Raw genomic sequence first — 19,820 nt, 5'->3', positions numbered from 1 at the left:
GGATTGAGATAGCCACAACACACCAGATAGTTTTGTTGTCATCCAGGAGTATCTGGACAAATTGTTTGAATTTCGGGTGAAATTTAACCAAAAAACACCGTGAAAGTGGTTTTGGAGAAAAGCACAATCTTCCTGTTCGGCAAATGCATCCAATGTCATGTTTACAGAAAGAAATATCATGTTTTCTCAGGTTTCTGAAGCTTTCTTCCTAGAAAACTCGAATGTGTGGAGCATTTGACTCCAGGTGGAACCAATTAGCGTTTGGCAGCTAAAAACAAAAACTTACATGCAAAAATGCATTCAAAACCGTAAAGTCCATAGAGAATGTCCAGAAAACACATACACACACAGAGGCTGTAGCAAGATCTGGGATTAAGATAGCCACAACACACCAGATAGTTTTGTTTACATCCAGGAGTATCTGGACAAATTGTTGTAGTTTTGATGTGAAATTTAACCAAAAATCACTGTGAAAGAGGTTTTGGAGAAAAGCACAATCTTCCTGTTCGGCAAATGCATCCAATGTCATGTTTACAGAAAGAAATATCATGTTTTCTCAGGTTTCTGAAGCTTTCTTCCTAGAAAACTCGAATGTGTGGTGCATTTGACTTCAGTTGGAAGCAATTAGCGTTTGGCAGCTAAAAACAAAACCTTACATGCTAAAATGCATTCAAAACTGTAAAGTCCATAGAGAATGTCCAGAAAACACAAACACACACAGAGGCTGTAGCAAGATCTGGGATTGAGATAGCCACAACACACCAGATAGTTTTGTTTACATCCAGGAATATCTGGACAAATTGTTGTGGATTTTGGGTGAAATTTATCCAAAAATCAGCGTGAAAGTGGTTTTGGAGAAAAGCACAATCTTCCTGTTCGGCAAATGCATCCAATGTCATGTTTACAGAAAGAAATATCATGTTTTCTCAGGTTTCTGAAGCTTTCTTCCTAGAAAACTCGAATGTGTGGAGGATTTGACTCCAGGTGCAACCAATTAGCGTTTGGCAGCTAAAAACAAAACTTACATTCTAAAATGCATTCAAAACTGTAAAGTCCATAGAGAATGACCAGAAAACACAAACACACACCTAGGCTGTAGCAAGATCTGGGATTGAGATAGCCACAACACACCAGATAGTTTTGTTTTCATCCAGGAGTATCTGGACAAATTGTTGTGGATTTCGGGTGAAATTTAACCCAAAATCACCGTGAAAGTGGTTTTGGAGAAAAGCACAATCTTCCTGTTCGGCAAATGCATCCAATGTCATGTTTACAGAAAGAAATATCATGTTTTCTCAGGTTTCTGAAGCTTTCTTCCTAGAAAATTCGAATGTGTGGCGGATTTGACTCCAGGTGGAACCAATTAGCGTATGAAAGCTGAAAACAAAAACTTCCATGCTAAAATGCATTCAAAACCGTAAAGTCCATGGAGAATGTCCAGAAAACACAAACACACACAGAGGCTGTAGCAAGATCTGGGATTGAGATAGCCACAACACACCAGATAGTTTTGTTTTCATCCAGGAATATCTGGACAAATTGTTGTGGATTTTGGGTGAAATTTAACCAAAAATCACTGTGAAAGAGGTTTTGGAGAAAAGCACAATCTTCCTGTTCGGCAAATGCATCCAATGTCATGTTTACAGAAAGAAATATCATGTTTTCTCAGGTTTCTGAAGCTTTCTTCCTAGAAAACTCGAATGTGTGGAGGATTTGAGTCCAGGTGGAACCAATTAGCGTTTGGCAGCCTAAAACAAAACCTTACATGCTAAAATGCATTCAAAACCGTAAAGTCCATAGAGAATGTCCAGAAAACACAAACACACACGAGGCTGTAGCAAGATCTGGGATTGAGATAGCCACAACACACCAGATAGTTTTGTTTTCATCCAGGAGTATCTGGACAAATTGTTGTAGATTTGAAGTAAAATTTAACCAAAAAATCACCTTGAAAGTGGTTTTGGAGAAAAGCACAATCTTCCTGTTCGGCAATTGCATCCAATGTCATGTTTACAGAAAGAAATATCATGTTTTCTCAGGTTTCTGAAGCTTTCTTCCTAGAAAACTCGAATGTGTGGAGGATTTGACTCCAGGTGGAACCAATTAGCGTTTGGCAGCTAAAAACAAAAACTTCCATGCTGAAATGCATTCAAAACCGTAAAGTCCATAGAGAATGTCCAGAAAACACAAACACAGAGGCTGTAGCAAGATCTGGGATTGAGATAGCCACAACACACCAGATAGTTTTGTTGTCATCCAGGAGTATCTGGACAAATTGTTGTGGATTTCGGGTGAAATTTAACCAAAAATCACCGTGAAAGTGGTTTTGGAGAAAAGCACAATCTTCCTGTTCGGCAAATGCATCCAATGTCATGTTTACAGAAAGAAATATCATGTTTTCTCAGGTTTCTGAAGCTTTCTTCCTAGAAAACTCGAATGTGTGGAGCATTTGACTCCAGGTGGAACCAATTAGCGTTTGGCAGCTAAAAACAAAAACTTACATGCAAAAATGCATTCAAAACCGTAAAGTCCATAGAGAATTTCCAGAAAACACATACACACACAGAGGCTGTAGCAAGATCTGGGATTGAGATAGCCACAACACACCAGATAGTTTTGTTTACATCCAGGAGTATCTGGACAAATTGTTGTGGATTTTGGGTGAAATTTAACCAAAAATCACCGTGAAAGTGGTTTTGGAGAAAAGCACAATCTTCCTGTTCGGCAAATGCATCCAATGTCATGTTTACAGAAAGAAATATCATGTTTTCTCAGGTTTCTGAAGCTTTCTTCCTAGAAAACTCGAATGTGTGGAGGATTTGACTCCAGGTGGAACCAATTAGCGTTTGGAAGCTAAAAACAAAAACTTCCATGCTAAAATGCATTCAAAACCGTAAAGTCCATAGAGAATGTCCAGAAAACACAAACACACACAGAGGCTGTAGCAAGATCTGGCATTGAGATAGCCACAACACACCAGATAGTTTTGTTTACATCCAGGAGTATCTGGACAAATTGTTGTAGATTTGAAGTAAAATTTAACCAAAAAATCACCTTGAAAGTGGTTTTGGAGAAAAGCACAATCTTCCTGTTCGGCAAATGCATCCAATGTCATGTTTACAGAAAGAAATATCATGTTTTCTCAGGTTTCTGAAGCTTTCTTCCTAGAAAACTCGAATGTGTGGAGGATTTGAGTCCAGGTGGAACCAATTAGCGTTTGGAAGCCTAAAACAAAACCTTACATGCTAAAATGCATTCAAAACCGTAAAGTCCATAGAGAATGTCCAGAAAACACAAACACAGAGGCTGTAGCAAGATCTGGGATTGAGATAGCCACAACACACCAGATAGTTTTGTTGTCATCCAGGAGTATCTGGACAAATTGTTTGGATTTCGGGTGAAATTTAACCAAAAAACACCGTGAAAGTGGTTTTGGAGAAAAGCACAATCTTCCTGTTCGGCAAATGCATCCAATGTCATGTTTACAGAAAGAAATATCATGTTTTCTCAGGTTTCTGAAGCTTTCTTCCTAGAAAACTCGAATGTGTGGAGCATTTGACTCCAGGTGGAACCAATTAGCGTTTGGCAGCTAAAAACAAAAACTTACATGCAAAAATGCATTCAAAACCGTAAAGTCCATAGAGAATGTCCAGAAAACACATACACACACAGAGGCTGTAGCAAGATCTGGGATTGAGATAGCCACAACACACCAGATAGTTTTGTTTACATCTAGGAGTATCTGGACAAATTGTTGTGGATTTTGGGTGAAATTTAACCAAAAATCACCGTGAAAGTGGTTTTGGAGAAAAGCACAATCTTCCTGTTCGGCAAATGCATCCAATGTCATGTTTACAGAAAGAAATATCATGTTTTCTCAGGTTTCTGAAGCTTTCTTCCTAGAAAACTCGAATGTGTGGAGGATTTGACTCCAGGTGGAACCAATTAGCGTTTGGCACTAACAACAAAAACTTACATGCTAAAATGCATTCAAAACCGTAAAGTCCATAGAGAATGTCCAGAAAACACAAACACACACAGAGGCTGTAGCAAGATCTGGGATTGAGATAGCCACAACACACCAGATAGTTTTGTTGTCATCCAGGAGTATCTGGACAAATTGTTGTAGTTTTGATGTGAAATTTAACCAAAAATCACTGTGAAAGAGGTTTTGGAGAAAAGCACAATCTTCCTGTTCGGCAAATGCATCCAATGTCATGTTTACAGAAAGAAATATCATGTTTTCTCAGGTTTCTGAAGCTTTCTTCCTAGAAAACTCGAATGTGTGGTGCATTTGACTCCAGTTGGAACCAATTAGCGTTTGGCAGCTAAAAACAAAACCTTACATGCTAAAATGCATTCAAAACTGTAAAGTCCATAGAGAATGTCCAGAAAACACAAACACACACAGAGGCTGTAGCAAGATCTGGGATTGAGATAGCCACAACACACCAGATAGTTTTGTTTACATCCAGGAATATCTGGACAAATTGTTGTGGATTTTGGGTGAAATTTAACCAAAAATCAGCGTGAAAGTGGTTTTGGAGAAAAGCACAATCTTCCTGTTCGGCAAATGCATCCAATGTCATGTTTACAGAAAGAAATATCATGTTTTCTCAGGTTTCTGAAGCTTTCTTCCTAGAAAACTCGAATGTGTGGAGGATTTGACTCCAGGTGCAACCAATTAGCGTTTGGCAGCTAAAAACAAAACTTACATTCTAAAATGCATTCAAAACTGTAAAGTCCATAGAGAATGACCAGAAAACACAAACACACAACTAGGCTGTAGCAAGATCTGGGATTGAGATAGCCACAACACACCAGATAGTTTTGTTTTCATCCAGGAGTATCTGGACAAATTGTTGTGGATTTCGGGTGAAATTTAACCCAAAATCACCGTGAAAGTGGTTTTGGAGAAAAGCACAATCTTCCTGTTCGGCAAATGCATCCAATGTCATGTTTACAGAAAGAAATATCATGTTTTCTCAGGTTTCTGAAGCTTTCTTCCTAGAAAATTCGAATGTGTGGCGGATTTGACTCCAGGTGGAACCAATTAGCGTATGAAAGCTGAAAACAAAAACTTCCATGCTAAAATGCATTCAAAACCGTAAAGTCCATGGAGAATGTCCAGAAAACACAAACACACACAGAGGCTGTAGCAAGATCTGGGATTGAGATAGCCACAACACACCAGATAGTTTTGTTTTCATCCAGGAATATCTGGACAAATTGTTGTGGATTTTGGGTGAAATTTAACCAAAAATCACTGTGAAAGAGGTTTTGGAGAAAAGCACAATCTTCCTGTTCGGCAAATGCATCCAATGTCATGTTTACAGAAAGAAATATCATGTTTTCTCAGGTTTCTGAAGCTTTCTTCCTAGAAAACTCGAACGTGTGGAGGATTTGACTCCATGTGGATCCAATTAGCGTTTGGCAGCCAAAAACAAAAACTTCCATGCTAAAATGCATTTAAAACCGTAAAGTCCATTGAGAATGTCCAGAAAACACAAACACAGAGGCTGTAGCAAGATCTGGGATTGAGATAGCCACAACACACCAGATAGTTTTGTTTACATCCATGAATATCTGAACAAATTGTTGTGGAATTTGGGTGAAATTTAACCAAAAATCACCGTGAAAGTGGTTTTGGAGAAAAGCACAATCTTCCTGTTCGGCAAATGCATCCAATGTCATGTTTACAGAAAGAAATATCATGTTTTCTCAGGTTTCTGAAGCTTTCTTCCTAGAAAACTCGAATGTGTGGAGGATTTGACTCCAGGTGGAACCAATTAGCGTTTGGCAGCTAAAAACAAAAACTTCCATGCTAAAATGCATTCAAAACCGTAAAGTCCATAGAGAATGTCCAGAAAACACAAACACACACAGAGGCTGTAGCAAGATCTGGCATTGAGATAGCCACAACACACCAGATAGTTTTGTTTACATCCAGGAGTATCTGGACAAATTGTTGTAGATTTGAAGTAAAATTTAACCAAAAAATCACCTTGAAAGTGGTTTTGGAGAAAAGCACAATCTTCCTGTTCGGCAAATGCATCCAATGTCATGTTTACAGAAAGAAATATCATGTTTTCTCAGGTTTCTGAAGCTTTCTTCCTAGAAAACTCGAATGTGTGGAGGATTTGAGTCCAGGTGGAACCAATTAGCGTTTGGAAGCCTAAAACAAAACCTTACATGCTAAAATGCATTCAAAACCGTAAAGTCCATAGAGAATGTCCAGAAAACACAAACACAGAGGCTGTAGCAAGATCTGGGATTGAGATAGCCACAACACACCAGATAGTTTTGTTGTCATCCAGGAGTATCTGGACAAATTGTTTGGATTTCGGGTGAAATTTAACCAAAAAACACCGTGAAAGTGGTTTTGGAGAAAAGCACAATCTTCCTGTTCGGCAAATGCATCCAATGTCATGTTTACAGAAAGAAATATCATGTTTTCTCAGGTTTCTGAAGCTTTCTTCCTAGAAAACTCGAATGTGTGGAGCATTTGACTCCAGGTGGAACCAATTAGCGTTTGGCAGCTAAAAACAAAAACTTACATGCAAAAATGCATTCAAAACCGTAAAGTCCATAGAGAATGTCCAGAAAACACATACACACACAGAGGCTGTAGCAAGATCTGGGATTGAGATAGCCACAACACACCAGATAGTTTTGTTTACATCTAGGAGTATCTGGACAAATTGTTGTGGATTTTGGGTGAAATTTAACCAAAAATCACCGTGAAAGTGGTTTTGGAGAAAAGCACAATCTTCCTGTTCGGCAAATGCATCCAATGTCATGTTTACAGAAAGAAATATCATGTTTTCTCAGGTTTCTGAAGCTTTCTTCCTAGAAAACTCGAATGTGTGGAGGATTTGAGTCCAGGTGGAACCAATTAGCGTTTGGCACTAACAACAAAAACTTACATGCTAAAATGCATTCAAAACCGTAAAGTCCATAGAGAATGTCCAGAAAACACAAACACACACAGAGGCTGTAGCAAGATCTGGGATTGAGATAGCCACAACACACCAGATAGTTTTGTTTTCATCCAGGAGTATCCGGACAAATTGTTGTAGTTTTGATGTGAAATTTAACCAAAAATCACTGTGAAAGAGGTTTTGGAGAAAAGCACAATCTTCCTGTTCGGCAAATGCATCCAATGTCATGTTTACAGAAAGAAATATCATGTTTTCTCAGGTTTCTGAAGCTTTCTTCCTAGAAAACTCGAATGTGTGGTGCATTTGACTCCAGTTGGAACCAATTAGCGTTTGGCAGCTAAAAACAAAACCTTACATGCTAAAATGCATTCAAAACTGTAAAGTCCATAGAGAATGTCCGGAAAACACAAACACACACAGAGGCTGTAGCAAGATCTGGGATTGAGATAGCCACAACACACCAGATAGTTTTGTTTACATCCAGGAATATCTGGACAAATTGTTGTGGATTTTGGGTGAAATTTATCCAAAAATCAGCGTGAAAGTGGTTTTGGAGAAAAGCACAATCTTCCTGTTCGGCAAATGCATCCAATGTCATGTTTACAGAAAGAAATATCATGTTTTCTCAGGTTTCTGAAGCTTTCTTCCTAGAAATTCGAATGTGTGGAGGATTTGAATCCAGGTGCAACCAATTAGCGTTTGGCAGCTAAAAACAAAACTTACATTCTAAAATGCATTCAAAACTGTAAAGTCCATAGAGAATGACCAGAAAACACATACACACACAGAGGCTGTAGCAAGATCTGGGATTGAGATAGCCACAACACACCAGATAGTTTTGTTTTCATCCAGGAGTATCTGGACAAATTGTTGTGGATTTCGGGTGAAATTTAACCCAAAATCACCGTGAAAGTGGTTTTGGAGAAAAGCACAATCTTCCTGTTCGGCAAATGCATCCAATGTCATGTTTACAGAAAGAAATATCATGTTTTCTCAGGTTTCTGAAGCTTTCTTCCTAGAAAATTCGAATGTGTGGCGGATTTGACTCCAGGTGGAACCAATTAGCGTATGAAAGCTGAAAACAAAAACTTCCATGCTAAAATGCATTCAAAACCGTAAAGTCCATGGAGAATGTCCAGAAAACACAAACACACACAGAGGCTGTAGCAAGATCTGGGATTGAGATAGCCACAACACACCAGATAGTTTTGTTTTCATCCAGGAATATCTGGACAAATTGTTGTGGATTTTGGGTGAAATTTAACCAAAAATCACTGTGAAAGAGGTTTTGGAGAAAAGCACAATCTTCCTGTTCGGCAAATGCATCCAATGTCATGTTTACAGAAAGAAATATCATGTTTTCTCAGGTTTCTGAAGCTTTCTTCCTAGAAAACTCGAACGTGTGGAGGATTTGACTCCATGTGGATCCAATTAGCGTTTGGCAGCCAAAAACAAAAACTTCCATGCTAAAATGCATTTAAAACCGTAAAGTCCATTGAGAATGTCCAGAAAACACAAACACAGAGGCTGTAGCAAGATCTGGGATTGAGATAGCCACAACACACCAGATAGTTTTGTTTACATCCATGAATATCTGAACAAATTGTTGTGGAATTTGGGTGAAATTTAACCAAAAATCACCGTGAAAGTGGTTTTGGAGAAAAGCACAATCTTCCTGTTCGGCAAATGCATCCAATGTCATGTTTACAGAAAGAAATATCATGTTTTCTCAGGTTTCTGAAGCTTTCTTCCTAGAAAACTCGAATGTGTGGAGGATTTGACTCCAGGTGGAACCAATTAGCGTTTGGCAGCTAAAAACAAAAACTTCCATGCAAAAATGCATTCAAAACCGTAAAGTCCATAGAGAATGTCCAGAAAACACATACACACACAGAGGCTGTAGCAAGATCTGGGATTGAGATAGCCACAACACACCAGATAGTTTTGTTTACATCCAGGAGTATCTGGACAAATTGTTGTGGATTTTGGGTGAAATTTAACCAAAAATCAGCGTGAAAGTGGTTTTGGAGAAAAGCACAATCTTCCTGTTCGGCAAATGCATCCAATGTCATGTTTACAGAAAGAAATATCATGTTTTCTCAGGTTTCTGAAGCTTTCTTCCTAGAAAACTCGAATGTGTGGAGGATTTGACTCCAGGTGGAACCAATTAGCGTTTGGCAGCTAAAAACAAAAACTTCCATGCTAAAATGCATTCAAAACCGTAAAGTCCATAGAGAATGTCCAGAAAACACAAACACACACAGAGGCTGTAGCAAGATCTGGCATTGAGATAGCCACAACACACCAGATAGTTTTGTTTACATCCAGGAGTATCTGGACAAATTGTTGTAGATTTGAAGTAAAATTTAACCAAAAAATCACCTTGAAAGTGGTTTTGGAGAAAAGCACAATCTTCCTGTTCGGCAAATGCATCCAATGTCATGTTTACAGAAAGAAATATCATGTTTTCTCAGGTTTCTGAAGCTTTCTTCCTAGAAAACTCGAATGTGTGGAGCATTTGACTCCAGGTGGAACCAATTAGCGTTTGGCAGCTAAAAAGAAAAACTTACATGCAAAAATGCATTCAAAACCGTAAAGTCCATAGAGAATGTCCAGAAAACACATACACACACAGAGGCTGTAGCAAGATCTGGGATTGAGATAGCCACAACACACCAGATAGTTTTGTTTACATCTAGGAGTATCTGGACAAATTGTTGTGGATTTTGGGTGAAATTTAACCAAAAATCACCGTGAAAGTGGTTTTGGAGAAAAGCACAATCTTCCTGTTCGGCAAATGCATCCAATGTCATGTTTACAGAAAGAAATATCATGTTTTCTCAGGTTTCTGAAGCTTTCTTCCTAGAAAACTCGAATGTGTGGAGGATTTGACTCCAGGTGGAACCAATTAGCGTTTGGCACTAACAACAAAAACTTACATGCTAAAATGCATTCAAAACCGTAAAGTCCATAGAGAATGTCCAGAAAACACAAACACACACAGAGGCTGTAGCAAGATCTGGGATTGAGATAGCCACAACACACCAGATAGTTTTGTTTTCATCCAGGAGTATCTGGACATATTGTTGTAGTTTTGATGTGAAATTTAACCAAAAATCACTGTGAAAGAGGTTTTGGAGAAAAGCACAATCTTCCTGTTCGGCAAATGCATCCAATGTCATGTTTACAGAAAGAAATATCATGTTTTCTCAGGTTTCTGAAGCTTTCTTCCTAGAAAACTCGAATGTGTGGTGCATTTGACTCCAGTTGGAACCAATTAGCGTTTGGCAGCTAAAAACAAAACCTTACATGCTAAAATGCATTCAAAACTGTAAAGTCCATAGAGAATGTCCAGAAAACACAAACACACACAGAGGCTGTAGCAAGATCTGGGATTGAGATAGCCACAACACACCAGATAGTTTTGTTTACATCCAGGAATATCTGGACAAATTGTTGTGGATTTTGGGTGAAATTTATCCAAAAATCAGCGTGAAAGTGGTTTTGGAGAAAAGCACAATCTTCCTGTTCGGCAAATGCATCCAATGTCATGTTTACAGAAAGAAATATCATGTTTTCTCAGGTTTCTGAAGCTTTCTTCCTAGAAAACTCGAATGTGTGGAGGATTTGACTCCAGGTGCAACCAATTAGCGTTTGGCAGCTAAAAACAAAACTTACATTCTAAAATGCATTCAAAACTGTAAAGTCCATAGAGAATGACCAGAAAACACAAACACACACCTAGGCTGTAGCAAGATCTGGGATTGAGATAGCCACAACACACCAGATAGTTTTGTTTTCATCCCGGAGTATCTGGACAAATTGTTGTGGATTTCGGGTGAAATTTAACCCAAAATCACCGTGAAAGTGGTTTTGGAGAAAAGCACAATCTTCCTGTTCGGCAAATGCATCCAATGTCATGTTTACAGAAAGAAATATCATGTTTTCTCAGGTTTCTGAAGCTTTCTTCCTAGAAAATTCGAATGTGTGGCGGATTTGACTCCAGGTGGAACCAATTAGCGTATGAAAGCTGAAAACAAAAACTTCCATGCTAAAATGCATTCAAAACCGTAAAGTCCATGGAGAATGTCCAGAAAACACAAACACACACAGAGGCTGTAGCAAGATCTGGGATTGAGATAGCCACAACACACCAGATAGTTTTGTTTTCATCCAGGAATATCTGGACAAATTGTTGTGGATTTTGGGTGAAATTTAACCAAAAATCACTGTGAAAGAGGTTTTGGAGAAAAGCACAATCTTCCTGTTCGGCAAATGCATCCAATGTCATGTTTACAGAAAGAAATATCATGTTTTCTCAGGTTTCTGAAGCTTTCTTCCTAGAAAACTCGAACGTGTGGAGGATTTGACTCCATGTGGATCCAATTAGCGTTTGGCAGCCAAAAACAAAAACTTCCATGCTAAAATGCATTTAAAACCGTAAAGTCCATTGAGAATGTCCAGAAAACACAAACACAGAGGCTGTAGCAAGATCTGGGATTGAGATAGCCACAACACACCAGATAGTTTTGTTTACATCCATGAATATCTGAACAAATTGTTGTGGATTTTGGGTGAAATTTAACCAAAAATCACCGTGAAAGTGGTTTTGGAGAAAAGCACAATCTTCCTGTTCGGCAAATGCATCCAATGTCATGTTTACAGAAAGAAATATCATGTTTTCTCAGGTTTCTGAAGCTTTCTTCCTAGAAAACTCGAATGTGTGGAGGATTTGACTCCAGGTGGAACCAATTAGCGTTTGGCAGCTAAAAACAAAAACTTCCATGCTAAAATGCAATCAAAACTGTAAAGTCCATAGAGAATGTCCAGAAAACACAAACACACACAGAGGCTGTAGCAAGATCTGGGATTGAGATAGCCACAACACACCAGATAGTTTTGTTGTCATCCAGGAGTATCTGGACAAATTGTTGTGGATTTTGGGTGAAATTTATCCAAAAATCAGCGTGAAAGTGGTTTTGGAGAAAAGCACAATCTTCCTGTTCGGCAAATGCATCCAATGTCATGTTTACAGAAAGAAATATCATGTTTTCTCAGGTTTCTGAAGCTTTCTTCCTAGAAAACTCGAATGTGTGGAGGATTTGACTCCAGGTGCAACCAATTAGCGTTTGGCAGCTAAAAACAAAACTTACATTCTAAAATGCATTCAAAACTGTAAAGTCCATAGAGAATGACCAGAAAACACAAACACACACCTAGGCTGTAGCAAGATCTGGGATTGAGATAGCCACAACACACCAGATAGTTTTGTTTTCATCCAGGAGTATCTGGACAAATTGTTGTGGATTTCGGGTGAAATTTAACCCAAAATCACCGTGAAAGTGGTTTTGGAGAAAAGCACAATCTTCCTGTTCGGCAAATGCATCCAATGTCATGTTTACAGAAAGAAATATCATGTTTTCTCAGGTTTCTGAAGCTTTCTTCCTAGAAAACTCGAACGTGTGGAGGATTTGACTCCATGTGGATCCAATTAGCGTTTGGCAGCCAAAAACAAAAACTTCCATGCTAAAATGCATTTAAAACCGTAAAGTCCATTGAGAATGTCCAGAAAACACAAACACACACAGAGGCTGTAGCAAGATCTGGGATTGAGATAGCCACAACACACCAGATAGTTTTGTTGTCATCCAGGAGTATCTGGACAAATTGTTGTGGATTTCGGGTGAAATTTAACCAAAAATCACCGTGAAAGTGGTTTTGGAGAAAAGCACAATCTTCCTGTTCGGCAAATGCATCCAATGTCATGTTTACAGAAAGAAATATCATGTTTTCTCAGGTTTCTGAAGCTTTCTTCCTAGAAAACTCGAATGTGTGGAGGATTTGACTCCAGGTGGAACCAATTAGCGTTTGGCAGCTAAAAACAAAAACTTACATGCTGAAATGCATTCAAAACCGTAAAGTCCATAGAGAATGTCCAGAAAACACAAACAGAGAGGCTGTAGCAAGATCTGGGATTGAGATAGCCACAACACACCAGATAGTTTTGTTGTCATCCAGGAGTATCTGGACAAATTGTTGTGGATTTTCGGTGAAATTTAACCAAAAATCACCGTGAAAGTGGTTTTGGAGAAAAGCACAATCTTCCTGTTCGGCAAATGCATCCAATGTCATGTTTCCAGAAAGAAATATCATGTATTCTCAGGTTTCTGAAGCTTTCTTCCTAGAAAACTCGAATGTGTGGAGGATTTGAGTCCAGGTGGAACCAATTAGCGTTTGGAAGCCTAAAACAAAACCTTACATGCTAAAATGCATTCAAAACCGTAAAGTCCATAGAGAATGTCCAGAAAACACAAACACACACAGAGGCTGTAGCAAGATCTGGGATTGAGATAGCCACAACACACCAGATAGTTTTGTTGTCATCCAGGAGTATCTGGACAAATTGTTGTGGATTTTGGGTGAAATTTAACCAAAAATCACCGTGAAAGTGGTTTTGGAGAAAAGCACAATCTTCCTGTTCGGCAAAGGCATCCAATGTCATGTTTACAGAAAGAAATATCATGTTTTCTCAGGTTTCTGAAGCTTTCTTCCTAGAAAACTCGAATGTGTGGAGGATTTGAGTCCAGGTGGAACCAATTAGCGTTTGGCAGCCTAAAACAAAACCTTACATGCTAAAATGCATTCAAAACCGTAAAGTCCATAGAGAATGTCCAGAAAACACAAACACACACGAGGCTGTAGCAAGATCTGGGATTGAGATAGCCACAACACACCAGATAGTTTTGTTTTCATCCAGGAGTATCTGGACAAATTGTTGTAGATTTGAAGTAAAATTTAACCAAAAAATCACCTTGAAAGTGGTTTTGCAGAAAAGCACAATCTTCCTGTTCGGCAATTGCATCCAATGTCATGTTTACAGAAAGAAATATCATGTTTTCTCAGGTTTCTGAAGCTTTCTTCCTAGAAAACTCGAATGTGTGGAGGATTTGACTCCAGGTGGAACCAATTAGCGTTTGGCAGCTAAAAACAAAAACTTCCATGCTGAAATGCATTCAAAACCGTAAAGTCCATAGAGAATGTCCAGAAAACACAAACACAGAGGCTGTAGCAAGATCTGGGATTGAGATAGCCACAACACACCAGATAGTTTTGTTGTCATCCAGGAGTATCTGGACAATTTCTTGTAGTTTTGAAGTGAAATTTAACCAAAAAATCACCGTGAAAGTGGTTTTGGAGAAAAGCACAATCTTCCTGTTCGGCAAATGCATCCAATGTCATGTTTACAGAAAGAAATATCATGTTTTCTCAGGTTTCTGAAGCTTTCTTCCTAGAAAACTCGAATGTGTGGAGGATTTGACTCCAGGTGGAACCAATTAGCGTTTGGCAGCTAAAAACAAAAACTTACATGCAAAAATGCATTCAAAACCGTAAAGTCCATAGAGAATGTCCAGAAAACACATACACACACAGAGGCTGTAGCAAGATCTGGGATTGAGATAGCCACAACACACCAGATAGTTTTGTTTTCATCCAGGAGTATCTGGACAAATTGTTGTGGATTTCGGGTGAAATTTAACCAAAAATCAGCGTGAAAGTGGTTTTGGAGAAAAGCACAATCTTCCTGTTCGGCAAATGCATCCAATGTCATGTTTACAGAAAGAAATATCATGTTTTCTCAGGTTTCTGAAGCTTTCTTCCTAGAAAACTCGAATGTGTGGAGCATTTGACTCCAGGTGGAACCAATTAGCGTTTGGCAGCTAAAAACAAAAACTTACATGCAAAAATGCATTCAAAACCGTAAAGTCCATAGAGAATGTCCAGAAAACACATACACACACAGAGGCTGTAGCAAGATCTGGGATTGAGATAGCCACAACACACCAGATAGTTTTGTTTACATCTAGGAGTATCTGGACAAATTGTTGTGGATTTTGGGTGAAATTTAACCAAAAATCACCGTGAAAGTGGTTTTGGAGAAAAGCACAATCTTCCTGTTCGGCAAATGCATCCAATGTCATGTTTACAGAAAGAAATATCATGTTTTCTCAGGTTTCTGAAGCTTTCTTCCTAGAAAACTCGAATGTGTGGAGGATTTGACTCCAGGTGGAACCAATTAGCGTTTGGCAGCTAAAAACAAAAACTTACATGCAAAAATGCATTCAAAACCGTAAAGTCCATAGCGAATGTCCAGAAAACACATACACACACAGAGGCTGTAGCAAGATCTGGGATTGAGATAGCCACAACACACCAGATAGTTTTGTTTACATCCAGGAGTATCGGGACAAATTGTTGTGGATTTTGGGTGAAATTTAACCAAAAATCAGCGTGAAAGTGGTTTTGGAGAAAAGCACAATCTTCCTGTTCGGCAAATGCATCCAATGTCATGTTTACAGAAAGAAATATCATGTTTTCTCAGGTTTCTGAAGCTTTCTTCCTAGAAAACTCGAATGTGTGGAGCATTTGTCTCCAGGTGGAACCAATTAGCGTTTGGCAGCTAAAAACAAAAACTTACATGCAAAAATGCATTCAAAACCGTAAAGTCCATAGAGAATGTCCAGAAAACACATACACACACAGAGGCTGTAGCAAGATCTGGGATTGAGATAGCCACAACACACCAGATAGTTTTGTTTACATCTAGGAGTATCTGGACAAATTGTTGTGGATTTTGGGTGAAATTTAACCAAAAATCACCGTGAAAGTGGTTTTGGAGAAAAGCACAATCTTCCTGTTCGGCAAATGCATCCAATGTCATGTTTACAGAAAGAAATATCATGTTTTCTCAGGTTTCTGAAGCTTTCTTCCTAGAAAACTCGAATGTGTGGAGGATTTGACTCCAGGTGGAACCAATTAGCGTTTGGCAGCTAAAAACAAAAACTTCCATGCTAAAATGCATTCAAAACCGTGAAGTCCATGGAGAATGTCCAAAAAACACAAACACACACAGAGGCTGTAGCAAGATCTGGGATTGAGATAGCCACAACACACCAGATAGTTTTGTTTTCATCCAGGAGTATCTGGACAAATTGTTGTAGTTTTGATGTGAAATTTAACCAAAAATCACTGTGAAAGAGGTTTTGGAGAAAAGCACAATCTTCCTGTTCGGCAAATGCATCCAATGTCATGTTTACAGAAAGAAATATCATGTTTTCTCAGGTTTCTGAAGCTTTCTTCCTAGAAAACTCGAATGTGTGGAGGATTTGACTCCAGGTGCAACCAATTAGCGTTTGGCAGCTAAAAACAAAACTTACATTCTAAAATGCATTCAAAACTGTAAAGTCCATAGAGAATGACCAGAAAACACAAACACACACCTAGGCTGTAGCAAGATCTGGGATTGAGATAGCCACAACACACCAGATAGTTTTGTTTTCATCCAGGAGTATCTGGACAAATTGTTGTGGATTTCGGGTGAAATTTAACCCAAAATCACCGTGAAAGTGGTTTTGGAGAAAAGCACAATCTTCCTGTTTGGCAAATGCATCCAATGTCATGTTTACAGAAAGAAATATCATGTTTTCTCAGGTTTCTGAAGCTTTCTTCCTAGAAAATTCGAATGTGTGGCGGATTTGACTCCAGGTGGAACCAATTAGCGTATGAAAGCTGAAAACAAAAACTTCCATGCTAAAATGCATTCAAAACCGTAAAGTCCATGGAGAATGTCCAGAAAACACAAACACACACAGAGGCTGTAGCAAGATCTGGGATTGAGATAGCCACAACACACCAGATAGTTTTGTTTTCATCCAGGAATATCTGGACAAATTGTTGTGGATTTTGGGTGAAATTTAACCAAAAATCACTGTGAAAGAGGTTTTGGAGAAAAGCACAATCTTCCTGTTCGGCAAATGCATCCAATGTCATGTTTACAGAAAGAAATATCATGTTTTCTCAGGTTTCTGAAGCTTTCTTCCTAGAAAACTCGAACGTGTGGAGGATTTGACTCCATGTGGATCCAATTAGCGTTTGGCAGCCAAAAACAAAAACTTCCATGCTAAAATGCATTTAAAACCGTAAAGTCCATTGAGAATGTCCAGAAAACACAAACACAGAGGCTGTAGCAAGATCTGGGATTGAGATAGCCACAACACACCAGATAGTTTTGTTTACATCCATGAATATCTGAACAAATTGTTGTGGATTTTGGGTGAAATTTAACCAAAAATCACCGTGAAAGTGGTTTTGGAGAAAAGCACAATCTTCCTGTTCGGCAAATGCATCCAATGTCATGTTTACAGAAAGAAATATCATGTTTTCTCAGGTTTCTGAAGCTTTCTTCCTAGAAAACTCGAATGTGTGGAGGATTTGACTCCAGGTGGAACCAATTAGCGTTTGGCAGCTAAAAACAAAAACTTACATGCTAAAATGCATTCAAAACCGTAAAGTCCATAGAGAATGTCCAGAAAACACAAACACACACAGAGGCTGTAGCAAGATCTGGGATTGAGATAGCCACAACACACCAGATAGTTTTGTTTACATCCAGGAGTATCTGGACAAATTGTTGTAGATTTGAAGTAAAATTTAACCAAAAAATCACCTTGAAAGTGGTTTTGGAGAAAAGCACAATCTTCCTGTTCGGCAATTGCATCCAATGTCATGTTTCCAGAAAGAAATATCATGTTTTCTCAGGTTTCTGAAGCTTTCTTCCTAGAAAACTCGAATGTGTGGAGGATTTGAGTCCAGGTGGAACCAATTAGCGTTTGGAAGCCTAAAAGAAAACCTTACATGCTATAATGCATTCAAAACCGTAAAGTCCATAGAGAATGTCCAGAAAACACAAACACAGAGGCTGTAGCAAGATCTGGGATTGAGATAGCCACAACACACCAGATAGTTTTGTTGTCATCCAGGAGTATCTGGACAAATTGTTGTGGATTTCGGGTGAAATTTAACCAAAAATCACCGTGAAAGTGGTTTTGGAGAAAAGCACAATCTTCCTGTTCGGCAAATGCATCCAATGTCATGTTTACAGAAAGAAATATCATGTTTTCTCAGGTTTCTGAAGCTTTCTTCCTAGAAAACTCGAATGTGTGGAGGATTTGACTCCAGTTGGAACCAATTAGCGTTTGGCAGCTAAAAACAAAACCTTACATGCTAAAATGCATTCAAAACTGTAAAGTCCATAGAGAATGTCCAGAAAACACAAACACACACAGAGGCTGTAGCAAGATCTGGGATTGAGATAGCCACAACACACCAGATAGTTTTGTTTACATCCAGGAATATCTGGACAAATTGTTGTGGATTTTGGGTGAAATTTATCCAAAAATCAGCGTGAAAGTGGTTTTGGAGAAAAGCACAATCTTCCTGTTCGGCAAATGCATCCAATGTCATGTTTACAGAAAGAAATATCATGTTTTCTCAGGTTTCTGAAGCTTTCTTCCTAGAAAACTCGAATGTGTGGAGGATTTGACTCCAGGTGCAACCAATTACCGTTTGGCAGCTAAAAAAAAAACTTACATTCTAAAATGCATTCAAAACTGTAAAGTCCATAGAGAATGACCAGAAAACACCAACACACACCTAGGCTGTAGCAAGATCTGGGATTGAGATAGCCACAACACACCAGATAGTTTTGTTTTCATCCAGGAGTATCTGGACAAATTGTTGTGGATTTCGGGTGAAATTTAACCCAAAATCACCGTGAAAGTGGTTTTGGAGAAAAGCACAATCTTCCTGTTCGGCAAATGCATCCAATGTCATGTTTACAGAAAGAAATATCATGTTTTCTCAGGTTTCTGAAGCTTTCTTCCTAGAAAATTCGAATGTGTGGCGGATTTGACTCCAGGTGGAACCAATTAGCGTATGAAAGCTGAAAACAAAAACTTACATGCTAAAATGCATTCAAAACCGTAAAGTCCATGGAGAATGTCCAGAAAACACAAACACACACAGAGGCTGTAGCAAGATCTGGGATTGAGATAGCCACAACACACCAGATAGTTTTGTTTTCATCCAGGAATATCTGGACAAATTGTTGTGGATTTTGGGTGAAATTTAACCAAAAATCACTGTGAAAGAGGTTTTGGAGAAAAGCACAATCTTCCTGTTCGGCAAATGCATCCAATGTCATGTTTACAGAAAGAAATATCATGTTTTCTCAGGTTTCTGAAGCTTTCTTCCTAGAAAACTCGAACGTGTGGAGGATTTGACTCCATGTGGATCCAATTAGCGTTTGGCAGCCAAAAAGAAAAACTTCCATGCTAAAATGCATTTAAAACCGTAAAGTCCATTGAGAATGTCCAGAAAACACAAACACAGAGGCTGTAGCAAGATCTGGGATTGAGATAGCCACAACACACCAGATAGTTTTGTTTTCATCCATGAATATCTGAACAAATTGTTGTGGATTTTGGGTGAAATTTAACCAAAAATCACCGTGAAAGTGGTTTTGGAGAAAAGCACAATCTTCCTGTTAGGCAAATGCATCCAATGTCATGTTTACAGTAAGAAATATCATGTTTTCTCAGGTTTCTGAAGCTTTCTTTCTAGAAAACTCGAATGTGTGGAGGATTTGACTCCAGGTGGAACCAATTAGCGTTTGGAAGCCTAAAACAAAACCTTACACGCTAAAATGCATTCAAAACTGTAAAGTCCATAGAGAATGTCCAGAAAACACAAACACAGAGGCTGTAGCAAGATCTGGGATTGAGATAGCCACAACACACCAGATAGTTTTGTTGTCATCCAGGAGTATCTGGACAAATTGTTTGGATTTCGGGTGAAATTTAACCAAAAAACACCGTGAAAGTGGTTTTGGAGAAAAGCACAATCTTCCTGTTTGGCAAATGCATCCAATGTCATGTTTACAGAAAGAAATATCATGTTTTCTCAGGTTTCTGGAGCTTTCTTCCTAGAAAACTCGAATGTGTGGAGGATTTGACTCCAGGTGGAACCAATTAGCGTTTGGCA

Source organism: Oryctolagus cuniculus, chromosome 16 (assembly GCF_964237555.1).
Source record: "Oryctolagus cuniculus chromosome 16, mOryCun1.1, whole genome shotgun sequence".
Taxonomy (NCBI): domain Eukaryota; kingdom Metazoa; phylum Chordata; class Mammalia; order Lagomorpha; family Leporidae; genus Oryctolagus; species Oryctolagus cuniculus.
The sequence above is the reverse complement of the archived record's forward strand: the minus strand, read 5'-3'. Positions refer to the sequence as shown.